The sequence below is a fragment of the Mus pahari genome, chromosome 12 (assembly GCF_900095145.1).
Source record: "Mus pahari chromosome 12, PAHARI_EIJ_v1.1, whole genome shotgun sequence".
Classification (NCBI taxonomy): Eukaryota; Metazoa; Chordata; class Mammalia; order Rodentia; family Muridae; genus Mus; species Mus pahari.
In genome coordinates this window covers 14337280-14348945 of record NC_034601.1, presented here as the reverse complement: position 1 = coordinate 14348945, position 11666 = coordinate 14337280, and positions in this window count along the sequence as shown.

The following is an 11666-nucleotide window of genomic DNA, read 5'->3' as shown; positions in this document are numbered from 1 at the left end:
ATGCCATTTGGTGCTGGGAACCCAACTCTGGTCCTTTGCAAGAACAGCAAGTTCTCTTAACTGCAGAGCAGTTCTCTAGCCTGCAGTTTGTTTGTTGTTGAAATGGTTGTTGAACCATAGGCTGGGGGTGGTGTGTGTGTGCGTGCACAACATACATGGACATATGTGGGGAGCTGAGGGTTGTTTGTTGTTGTTGTTTAAGATGGAATCTTACTGTGTCACCTGGTCTGATGTTGAGCTTCTAGGCTCAAGTAACTTTCAGCCCAGGCCCCGGGAAAGCCAGGGATACAGGCTCCCATTTCTGGGTCCAACCTTGGATGTTCTATCATCCTTCCTTCCTTCCTTCCTTCCTTCCTTCCTTCCTTCCTTCCTTCCTTCCTTCCTTCTTTCCTTCCTTCCTTCCTTCCTTTCTTTTTTTCCATTGCAAAATTGAAAATCGCCCTTAGTCCCTTCATGTGATCATACTACACACTGCCAGTTCTGAGCTACCAAGGACAGTCTATGTTCAGTAAAGATGAGACCCAGAGTCCACAGCATCTTGGCAGGTGTTGATGAGTCTCTGCTCCTGAGGCAGATGCTGAAATCTGGACCAGAGTTGGACTAGTGTCCTCTAGCTGGTTCTGTTGCTAGGATGCAAATCCAGGAAGGGCTGGAGTCAGGACGATGCCTGTTCCCTTATCCCCTATGACTTTGTGTCCTACTGCCCACAGGGAAGGAGGGCTTTCAGGGAGCATACCTCATCATGCAAATCTTCCAGAACATTCTTCTCCTCGACATGGACTGCTTTGATTGACATGAAAGGAGCCTTATGATAGCTCTGTAGGTGTCTACCGTGCTTCATCTTGCCAAGTTAAGAACTATTGTCAAAAGCATAGGCAGCAAAAGTGGATGGGGAGGGGGGGGATGTTTACCAAGCTAAAGGTGTCTGTTCATATACGGAGCCTGGAGCAAAACACAGGGTACCTGCACTTCTCCATGGAGGGGGCAGAGCCCAAAGGGCTCAACAGCAAAACCAAACTGCCACCCAAACCCTCCACTAGCCCTCTAAAATCCCCTTGGAAGGCAAAAGAGAGGGGTGGGAATGTGGCTCAGTGTGTAGAGCATCTCCCTAGCATGCATGAAGCCCCAGGTACCAAATTAAAGGACTGCAGTGGAACCAGACTCAACTGACACAGCTAAAACCCAACACATGGGAGGTGGGAACAAGGGGAATTGGAAGATCCATGTCATCATCCTTAGTTACATAGCAAGTTCTACACCAGCCTGATACAGAAGAGGTCCTGTCTTAAACAAACAAACAAACAAACCTGCTGACTAGATACTTCTCAAGTAAGACAAACGTGGCCAGTATCTCTAGCACTCAAAAAAAAAAAAAAAAAAAAAAGATGTGCCGGGCGTGGTGGCGCACGCCTTTAATCCCAGCACTCGGGAGGCAGAGGCAGGCGGATTTCTGAGTTTGAGGCTAGCCTGGTCTACAAAGTGAGTTCNTTTCTGAGTTTGAGGCTAGCCTGGTCTACAAAGTGAGTTCCAGGACAGCCAGAGCTATACAGAGAAACCCTGTCTCCAAAAAAGAGAGAGAGAGAGAGAGAGAGAGATGGAGTGGAGAAAGGAGAAAGGATTCCCTTATATATATTCCTGACCAGAGTGAAGTGTAGTCTAGTTGGGCATTGATGGTATATGTATGCTTTTAGTCCCAACTCTCAGGAGGCAGAGTCAGGCAGCTCTATGAGTTCAAGGCCAGCCTGATCTGCAGAATGAGTTCCAGAACAGCCAGGGGCAACACAGAGAAACACTGTCTGGGGGTGAAAAAAAAAAAAGTCTATCCATTAGGGGAAACAGTCTGAAGTTTCCTTAAAAATAAAGAATTAAACTCCGATTTAAGTCAGCAGTCTATAACAAAGGAAATGAAAGAGGTGTTGTCTGCATGCTCATATTTATGACAGCACTGTCCGTGATGGCCCAAATATAGCAACAACCTGAGTATCCACAAATAATGAATGTAAAAAGAAAATGCAGTGCTATACAGCCCAACCATTAAAAACATTGAGATCTGGGGTGCACTTGTGGTGTTGGCCAACACTTGGGATATGGAGACAAAATAGTCATAGCTCACGGTCATTGCCAGCTATACAGGCAGTTCAAGGACAGCATGCAGTACTTGAGACCCTATCTCATAATACACTGGGCTGGCTGGACAGATAGTTCAATCGGTTAAATCTTGGCTGTGCAAACATGAAGATCTGAGTTCATTCCCAACACTCAAAATTTTATAAAGTGGGTGCTGGAGAAATGGAAACAGCAGAATTTTTAGACCTCAGTGACAAGCCAACCTATCCTAATTTGCAAGCTCCAGGTCCTGTGAGAGACCCTATGTCAAACAATGAGATGGGTGGCTCTTGAGGGACATGCCTGAGGTTGGCCTCTGGCACTGACATTCACACACACACACACACACACACACACACATACACACACACACTCACATGCACACATGGATGTGCACCCGTGAACACATGCACACATACACACACACACACACACACACACACACACACACACAATAAACAAGAAACACAATCTCCATTTGCCAGAGTAGAATGATAGGAAATACCCTATCAAGGGACAAGCCAGCACAGGAAGACAGGTTCTACATGTTCTCACTCACAGACAGTCTAAACGATTATCTTCTAGAGTAGAATGCAGGCTGTCAGGACTCGGGGGAGCTGACGGGGAGCTCGAGAGACACTGATCAGGACACGTGGTTACAGTCAGACAGGAGAGGGGAAGAACCCTTCAGGTAGCAAAGTACTTTGGGGTAACTATAGCTCATACATCATATTCTTGAAGAATGCCACAAGAGCAGATATTTAAGTGTCCTAGAAGCATCATGTAACTCTTCAAGGTCGTGCCTTTGCTGTCTGCATCTGACAGTTTCCACAGTGTGCACATGCATACCTCAGTGAGCTGTACTGCATATGAAAAACACGTGCAATCTTACCCTTAGATTTAAACAGTAAATAAGTTTGAACACTCTAAAAGTAAAATAAATAAATAAGTAAAAAAATAAAATAATAAACTCCAGCTGCTCAGAGCAAATGTCCTGAAAGCACGCAGTTGCAAAAGAGCCTGTGAGGTGGGTGTGACAGACATCCAAGTGGCCACGCAGAGGTCCAGTGGGAGCAACAAAAGCTACACTGAGGCCTCTCTCCTGTACTGGGTGACTCCCTGCATCTACAGGCCACATGGTCCCAGCTCTACTGCATAAGAATTGCCTTAACTGGCCTCAGGAGCCACTCACTGAGATATCCAGTTCCTTTTGCACACTCCTGAGAGGTGAGTCAGGTTCCTAGGCTTGGTATCTTGGGGACCTTGAGCTAGCCCGAACGGAAGAGTGAAACACTACTGGCAAATGCTGTGTGACCTGAGAGTCCCAGGGAGCAGATCACGAGAACAGAGCCCAAGGCCCCTCAGCCACAGGGGTACAATCCCAAGACAGGTCAGAGAACCCAGAGGGGGGCATAGTGCCAGGGCCTTAGTCCACATGGGACTCGGGACCAAAGCAAACACAGAAAGCCCACATGATGTCATCCAGGAGCTCATGCCTAGCCTGCTCCTCACTGACCTATCAAGGAATGCTACCTCAGTTTCTCCAGGTGCCCCTTGACCTCTGGCTTCAGTGGGCACTGTGGTTGCTCCCAAAAGCCTTGGGGCCTGCTTGTTTCCAGTGAAGCATGAGACAGCCTGGCGCCCGCCCGCCCACACACTCTGAGGTGGCTTCTGGTCACAGGGTCCTGGCAGTCACCATGGAGGGAGGGGCTGGACCGTCTTCAGGGCATCAATAAAGGCTCCTGTCCATCTGTCTGTCTTCCTGGGACAGCTGGTAAGGATAGGGCCTCCATGCTTCCGGTGACCTTCCTTCCCTACCATCTAGCCAGCCCTATCCACCTCCTTTCAGCCTCAGTTTCCCATCTCTCAGAGGATTCCCCTGGGGAAAAGACAATCTAAGTAGGATGGACTCTCCCCTCCATCCTAATCCCAGTGTTGAGCTGGCTGGGGGAACCTGAGGGGGTCCATGCCTGACCAGAGGCTCCTCCCCCTCTGTATGTCAACCTCATACCACCTCAGAGCTTCAACAGTTTAATGGGGACCCACATGGGATAGTGGCTTCTACCAAAGCAGAATGGACCTAGTCCCTAGCCTGCCTTGAAGACCCCTGTACATGGTTGCGTGACAGGTCTTCCCAGCTGAGAAAATCATTGTAACAAAATGTGTGGTGGAGAAGGCAGAACCAGCTTAGCCCGGGGATGATCCAGGGTACTAGTACTGGCGCTGCAGCCTGGCTGTGGCCTGGGGCCCCTGGGCTGTCAGGCCAGTTCCCTGTCCCACAGCTGTCTCAGTTCCCATCTCCCCCACCCGCCCCAGGACTCCTATTTCACTGAAGAGATTAAGACCACCTGGCAAGAGCCCCCTCCCGATAGCCTGCCCTGGCCCCAGCCCCCCAGATCTGTAGCCCCTCCCCCAACCCATCTTTCCCACCCCCACATTCCCACAGAGCCTCTAAACCCTGTTCTGCTGAGGACCCAACACCACTGCCACCTGATGGCTGTCTTGAGTCACCTCCACATGAAGCCAGGCCATACAAGCTCCAGGCCACCCCCCACCATACAAGCCCCAGCCACCTACCAAGATACCTCAGCCCAGGCAGCCACCAGTAGCTGTCTGTCCCTGTCCTGAATCCTGTTCACTGACCGCGCAGACTCCTGCCATTCTCAGCTGATGGTTAAGGGGCAGGACCGTATCGCTCATGCTGTATCCAAGCCTCTGTCCCTATCAGTCCCGGGTGGCTTGGGCTCCCCTCCGGCCTGTGACAAAGGGACTCCATACTTCTTGCCCATCAGATTCCTCTGCTCTTTTATCCTCCCTGTTATGTGACAGTGGCATCTCTGTGCCTGTGACAGGCTGGACAGCTTAATCTCTGAGCTAGTGGGAGTTTCCTGAGAAAGTGGAGCCAGAGGAAGGAGGTTTGCCTTCATGGGCTCTGGGCACATGGGCTCAAAACATCAGACCAAATTTCTGGCCAAAGCCTATGCCAGTGGGGAAGGCACTGGAGGCACAGGACAGAGAGGAGTAAGAAAAGTCCTTATGAGAAAAAGTTTCACCACAAATTAAAGAATTTCTCTAAGCAGCTCAGCTCTACTGTTGCAATGAGTAGGAAGATGTGAATTAACTGCCCACTTCACACACACACACACAAATCCAAGTTTCCCTGGACATGTGGATCACACCTACAATTCCAGCATTCCGGTGATGGAGGCAGGTATGAGAGTTCAAGGTCACGATGGTTTCACAGTGAGCCCCTGCCTCAAAAACACCCAAAGCATTCTCTTGTTGGGGCCAGGAAGATGCTCAGGAAGATGCTCAGTGTTTAAGACTTGCTGCTTTGGCAGAGAAGCCTGAGTTCAAATCCTAGAAACCACATGGCGGCTCCTTGGAAGTACAACTGCTGCAGAAGATCTGATCCACTCTCTGACCTGCACGGGTACTGTGTGCATGGCTCACACAAACACACAAAGACACACATGCATGTACATAAATAGACTAAGTCTATTGAAAAATATTCTCCCTATGTTTGTTTTACTTTAGGTATCTATAAGAAAAACAACATATGGAATGATCACGGGGGATCCTAGGCCTTCATAACTGGCTTATTTACCAACATGCCAGACTCAGGGCTAGCAGTTTAGCATGAACAGTGCCTTCCAGGTGGATTCATTGAAAAGGGTCATATTTACTGATATGTTCCCCTGGGATACTCTTCTAGTACATAGTGTTCAGGACACCGACCTGGACAATAAGCCATTCCTCCACAGCACGTCACTTGACTGTTACGTTTAGCAAACAGCAGATGTGAATGGATTAACACTTAATTCTTCCCTTACTGCACAGCAATGGGTCCTACGAGGGGGTTGTTAATCAAAAGTCCACTTAAATTTCCAAAATGTGTGTCAACACCAGTGAAGAGCAGTTACAGCAACCTACGTGGGTGGTAAGCCTGCATGTGTGACCAGATCTGTATGTATGTACTCTGGGCAAGTGTCTGCATGTACAACATGAATTGTGTATATGTCCCTGTGCTCATGTGTCTTTGTTCCTGTCCAGTTCTGTACATGAAGACAGTTAGGCCAATGATGGCATATGTCGTGGCATGCTCACATGTGTGAGCATGCATGCCCATATATGTATTCATGTTCAAATAAGTGCTCCCAAGTGTTCCTGTGTGTTGTGGCAGTATGTGTATTGTTGGGCTGTTCGGCAGACAAGAGGAATCTTGAAGGGGTTTTGGCAATCTTCTGGCGCTCACCCTGAGTTAGCACACCTCCTTAGAGCTGGCTGGCTCCTTCTTTGGACAGCACAGAACCTCCTGCTGTGGCCAAAGAGGGGAGGGGAAGAGGGTGTTTTCCTCAGCTGCCTGCTCCACAGGCCACCTTCTGCCACCATCTAGGCTGAGCCTAGGCCCTCAGAGGCCCTGTACCACACCTCTGCCTGACAGTACCTGGGGTAAGGGGCTCTTATGGCTAGAAGATGGACAGCGGACTCCCCATGTGGCTGGCTTCTTCCGCCAAGTGGGCAGCTAAATCAACAGGCTCAGACCCTAGCTGTCCATCAGTCCGTCTGTTTGTTTGTTTGTTCTAGAGTTGTGGGGACTTCTAGCCTGCAGGGGGCCCTGGTGACCTGGGAGGACACTATTGCCCATCCAGTCTGACCATCCTTTTCCCCAAATCCTCTCAGGACATCTTCCTGGACCCAGAACACAGCAGCCATACTGTTTGTATGGGAGGCAGATGGGGGCAGGAGACCATCAGTGTGAGGCTGTCCTCTTAGCTGAAGTGAGGGCCCTGTCTTTACCTCACCTGTGACTGACTGTATCTTCTGTCTCCATTTGTCTATGTGCACCCTGAAGTCATCAGTGCCCCAGGACTAGACATTCCAGGGGTCACAATGGGTCAGCATTTGCCTTGAGCAAGAGCCAGGTGGCTCTGAGGTGCAACAAGAGTCTCAGGGGAACAGGAAGAGTTTCAGGGGAAGATGGAGGCAGCAAGTAACTCAAATAACTCAAACCACCAGGCCCTAGCAAACTACAGGCTGCACACAGGAAGCTGTTCCTCACTCTGGCCAAAAGCCTGTTCAGGGGCACCTAACCAGGCCACCAAGATGACTCCCTGAATCTCCTGATCCTCCTCTGGGACACCCTGTAGGTCTAGGGTACTATCCCTGATTTCCAGAAACCCTGCTTGCTGCAGTCTGCCATACTCCACAGATCCCTAGTTCATTCTAGTGTCGGAGAAGGCCTTATACTAGGGTAGGGCATATGGGGTGGGCTTGATGGGTTTAAGAGTAGGGAGGTACCAAGAAAGGAAAAGGTCATTGACCAACAGGGGGACTTGAGTTAAGAAAGAGGTCAGCTGGGCTGTAGTGGTGCAGTCCTTTAATCCCAGCACTCTGGAAGCAGAGGCAGGAGGATCTCTGCATTGGAGAATAGCCTGGTCTTCCAGGACAGTCAGGGCTTCATAGTAAGACCCTGGGAGGGGAGGGGAAGGGAAGGGGAGGGGAGGGAAGGGGAGGGGAGGGGAGGGGAGGAGAGAGCTAGCTAAGCCTTAGGATACACCACCTCTGGGCAGTGTCCCTCCTGAACCAGGAGCCACCGCAGCACCAGTACAACTTATCCCACAAAACTTCCCAAGGTTTGGCGGCTGGGGACCAGGGGGGGCGTCATTCAGCCCCAGCTACTGTGAGGCACGGTTCTTACCTGCGTGCCTCCAGAGCTGGGGGAAGGGGTGTCTCCTGATCTGCCCTTGTCCCGCAGGGTCACCCAGAATGGCTCGGTTACAGACTCGGGCCAATCACGTGTGTGGACAGACTGACAACGCAGCGCGCCCGAGGGGCCTGGGTTCCTGCGGAGGCAGCCGCCAGGGGGCTGGGAGAGGGAAAGAGTGCAGAGAGCCTCCCGCAAGCCCACGGCTCCCGGCTCCCCGCTCCGGCGAAGGTTGAACCCACGCTCCTCGGAGACTTCCGCGGGTCCTTGTCCCGGACGCCGAGGCAGAGCCGCCGACGTCAACCCAGAAGTCGGGGAAGTTGTTCCTGGCATAGCCGCCGGCTTCCTTTGAGTGCTTGGGGCCGCGTGCAGGCAGGAGATGGAGGCAATTTCCAGCCTATCAATCCTGAATCACTGGGTCACGTAAAGCCCAACCTCTCTCCGAGCCTCCCTAAACGCCTTTGGGGACATAGCCCGAGTCTGCCCTCCATGTTCTGATTTCTGGAGGTGGGGACCCCTGCGCCCCGATCTCTGCGCGGGCCCACCTGTATGCATTTTTGCTCCAAGTAGCCAGGAATCAATGCTGGGAGCCCTCTAGGCCCGCGCACTTTGTTCGGGGAGCCAGTAAGGCCTAAGATCCGTGGGCTGTCAGGCCGCCGGAGACGAAGGTGCGCAGGAACATCTGCGGCTAGCAGCCAAGCTCTGTTCTCAGACTCCTTGTCTTTACAAAAGACAGGGAGTGAGGAGTGGGGCTGGTGGTGTGCTCCCCTGGGGCAGCCACGTGTACCCAAGGGAGGCGGAGCCGAGTCAGAGCGAGGTAGGCAGGATTCTCTAGGGGTCTGCCTCCCTTCTCACTGGGAACTTCAGGAATTCTACTGGTTTCGCGTCCAACCCTGCAGATGGCCGACCAAGGAGTGTGTGAATTGCTACAGAATCCAGCGAGGCGCTGGGTGCAGCCAGGAGCTCATACCGCCAGCCACAAAGCCCAAGTTTCAAGGAAAATAAAATAAAATAAAAAACAAGTTTTGCAGCTTCTTAGCCCCATTCTGCTCCCCCAAAGTCAAGCCTCTGAGCCCCACTCCTTTCCTACCAGCAGTCAGTCTCAACGTTAAACCTCAGTTATAGGGCCTGTAAAATGGTCTAGTCAGGGACGCCAACCTCCTGCCTCAAACCTTGGAACATTGCAAGTCTTTTCACTTTGCGTGGCATGTGGAGGAGAAGAGGGTGCAGCCCAGGCCCCCACCATGCACTGCGCTCTCAGGACTAAGAGATGTAGCTCATGACCCCTGCGCGCAAACCACTGGTTCACAGTCAAGCCCCTTACCGCTGTGATGGAAGCGTCGCCGGCAGGGGGAGCGAGGCGGAAGGGAGCGGCGGCCGGTGCAGGTGAGGGAGGAGCATTTCCCCGGGATAAGGCTCTGTGTCCGTTCTGAACCTTCGCGCGTAGGGTGTAGGACTACCGAGTGGGTTCATTCCTTAGCGCTCCGGGCAAGAACGGGTCGTGAGGCAGTGTCAGGAGGAGAGGAGCGCAGGCCAGTTACTGGGCGACCAGGCATCGACCTCACAGTTTCGGAGCTGTGCCCAGGGAAAGGGCGGTCCTAAGAGTCGGGTCCTCTAGTGAGTAGAGGCGGTTGCTCTACAGCAGGAGGGAGGCTTGGGTGGACCGGCACTTGCAGGGTTTCGAGTTTCTTAAGCTAGTCTTCCTAGGGGTTCCAATTTTCTACAGTAATGGCTAGTGGGGGCGGGGAGTTGTGGAGGAAGGATGAGGGTGACCCATGCAAGTGGAGCGAGCTAACCACTCACAGAACATGCTAAGCGGGGGCCGTGACACATTCCCAGCCTCTGCTCAGGGGCATTGTTTGCTGTGAAGTGTTTACTGTCCCAACTGTAGCTTGCAAGTGCAGCCACAGCAGGAAGACTTCCCCTGTCACTGTAGGTGACGCTGGGGGCGTCAGGACGGACCCCAGAGCTGACCCAGAGCAACCAGGAGTTCCAGAAGTTTTTCACTTTCACTTCTCAGTATTAGCCACACTGAGGTCCAGGATGTGGCTGCAGCCCTGGCGGGTTGGGAGCTGGGGTACGGGGGAAGACCTCAGCTACTCCACCCTGGGATGAGGTACATCCCTACAATGCAAAATCACCTGCCAGAGCCCTGCCCCTACATCCTCGCGTGAGACTCAACTCATAGAGGCTCTGGACTATCTTTGATGCTGCTGTATCTCTGCATCACTACTGCGACCTTATGCACCTGCCCAAGACTGGGCTCTCCTATCCCGGCAGAAGACAATGAGCTATCCCTGCTCAGGAAAGGGGGGAAGACCCTGTGGCCCACCTAATCTCCACATCACCCTCCTTAGACCTGCCCTAAGCCAGTGGCACGGGTCACTGTCATTGTCAGTCCCCTGGATGGCCAGCCATTTAGGGCCCAAGGAACGACCTCCTGACAACCTCCCGTTCTTAGCTGTCCTTAACCTTTCAGGGGCAGGCTAGGGTACCAGTCCAGTTACACACACCACCCCTCCCACACCCCAATCTATCATACTAGTCCCAGATACCTACTCCCTGCTCTCCTGGCCTTGATCCTTCCACTTAGTAGCTGCTACAGCCCGGAGATGGAGGCCTGAGACTGTCAAAACCCTAAGAGAGGCTGCAAGCTACATCCTGAGTTCAGCAGAAGGCCTACTAAGTCCTTGACAGAAAGTCCTCAGAAACTGGGCCTTGTCTACCAGTCTTTAGTAGAATCTAGAAGGTTCTGGGCTTCATATCCTGTGCACAAAGGGCATAGGTATACTGAACGGGCCAGAGAGGCCCCCCGAGATAGTAGGCGAAGAGAAGATACAGGAGAAGTGGGGGATTGATGTAATCGTGTCTTGAAGCCCGAACGCTGAGGCCTGGTCCTGCACCTTAGCAGCTAGGCCTTTCCTGTGGGCTGCAGGGTGAAGAGGGGACAGCACCCCACCATGCGGTCTGAATTTCTCCGACGTGTCCTCAGCTCCCTCGGCCGGCCAGGCCCCGCCCCCGGTCCTCCCTGCGCCCCGCTGGTGCGCAGGGAGGTCGGAGGAGCGGGCACTGCCCACCCTCCGGATGTAAAAGCGTCCTGGCCAGAGGCGGGCGGTGCGCGCGGGGTGCGCGTGACGCTGGGGCTCCAGGTCTTGTGCGGCCTGGGCGGCGGCCCACAGCTCGCTTCCCCACCACGAAAGCAAGCTGACCCAAGGGGCCTGTAGGGGCAATTGCTGGTGAGGTCCAGCTCTGCGGCACGGAGGGACGAAGGACTCCGCAGCCCTGGGGCTATCTGCCCGTGGCCTGTGCGAGAGCCGGAGCTCTCTTACCCAGGTGCAGGGGCCGCTGGGGAGGAGGTGGAGGCAGGTGGGGCCAAGCAAGGGCAGGGCTAGACTCCGGCAGCTCCTCAGTGCCTCGCCAGTGCCCTGCCATCCCACACTGGGACTGAGTGTTCGAGACATAGAAGCTTCTCTTTTGGGGCTGTAGACTCTGGTGGTGGCTTCGCCGAATAGAGGGGACGCCCAACCTCCGCAAAAGCTGCAGGATGTTCAAGGGGCGTTGGTCACACAGGGCCCCGGGAGGAGAGACCAGGGCCAGAGAGCTTGCAAGGCAGGAGGGCCCTGAATTTCCAGGGTGCTCCAAATGTTCGGACTCCTGGGCTAATATTGGCTGAAAATGGGGGGGTCTCATGACGCCATAATCCCTTGGGCCCTGGACCGGCGGCTGTGAGTGGCACCACAGGCCCCCGCCCCCGGGCCCCCTGCGCTGGGCTGGGCGCGGTGCGGCTGGGCGTACGCAGTCGGAGGCGGCGCCGGTCAGGCCCGGGCGCCTATGGACGCGCGGAGCCCGCTGT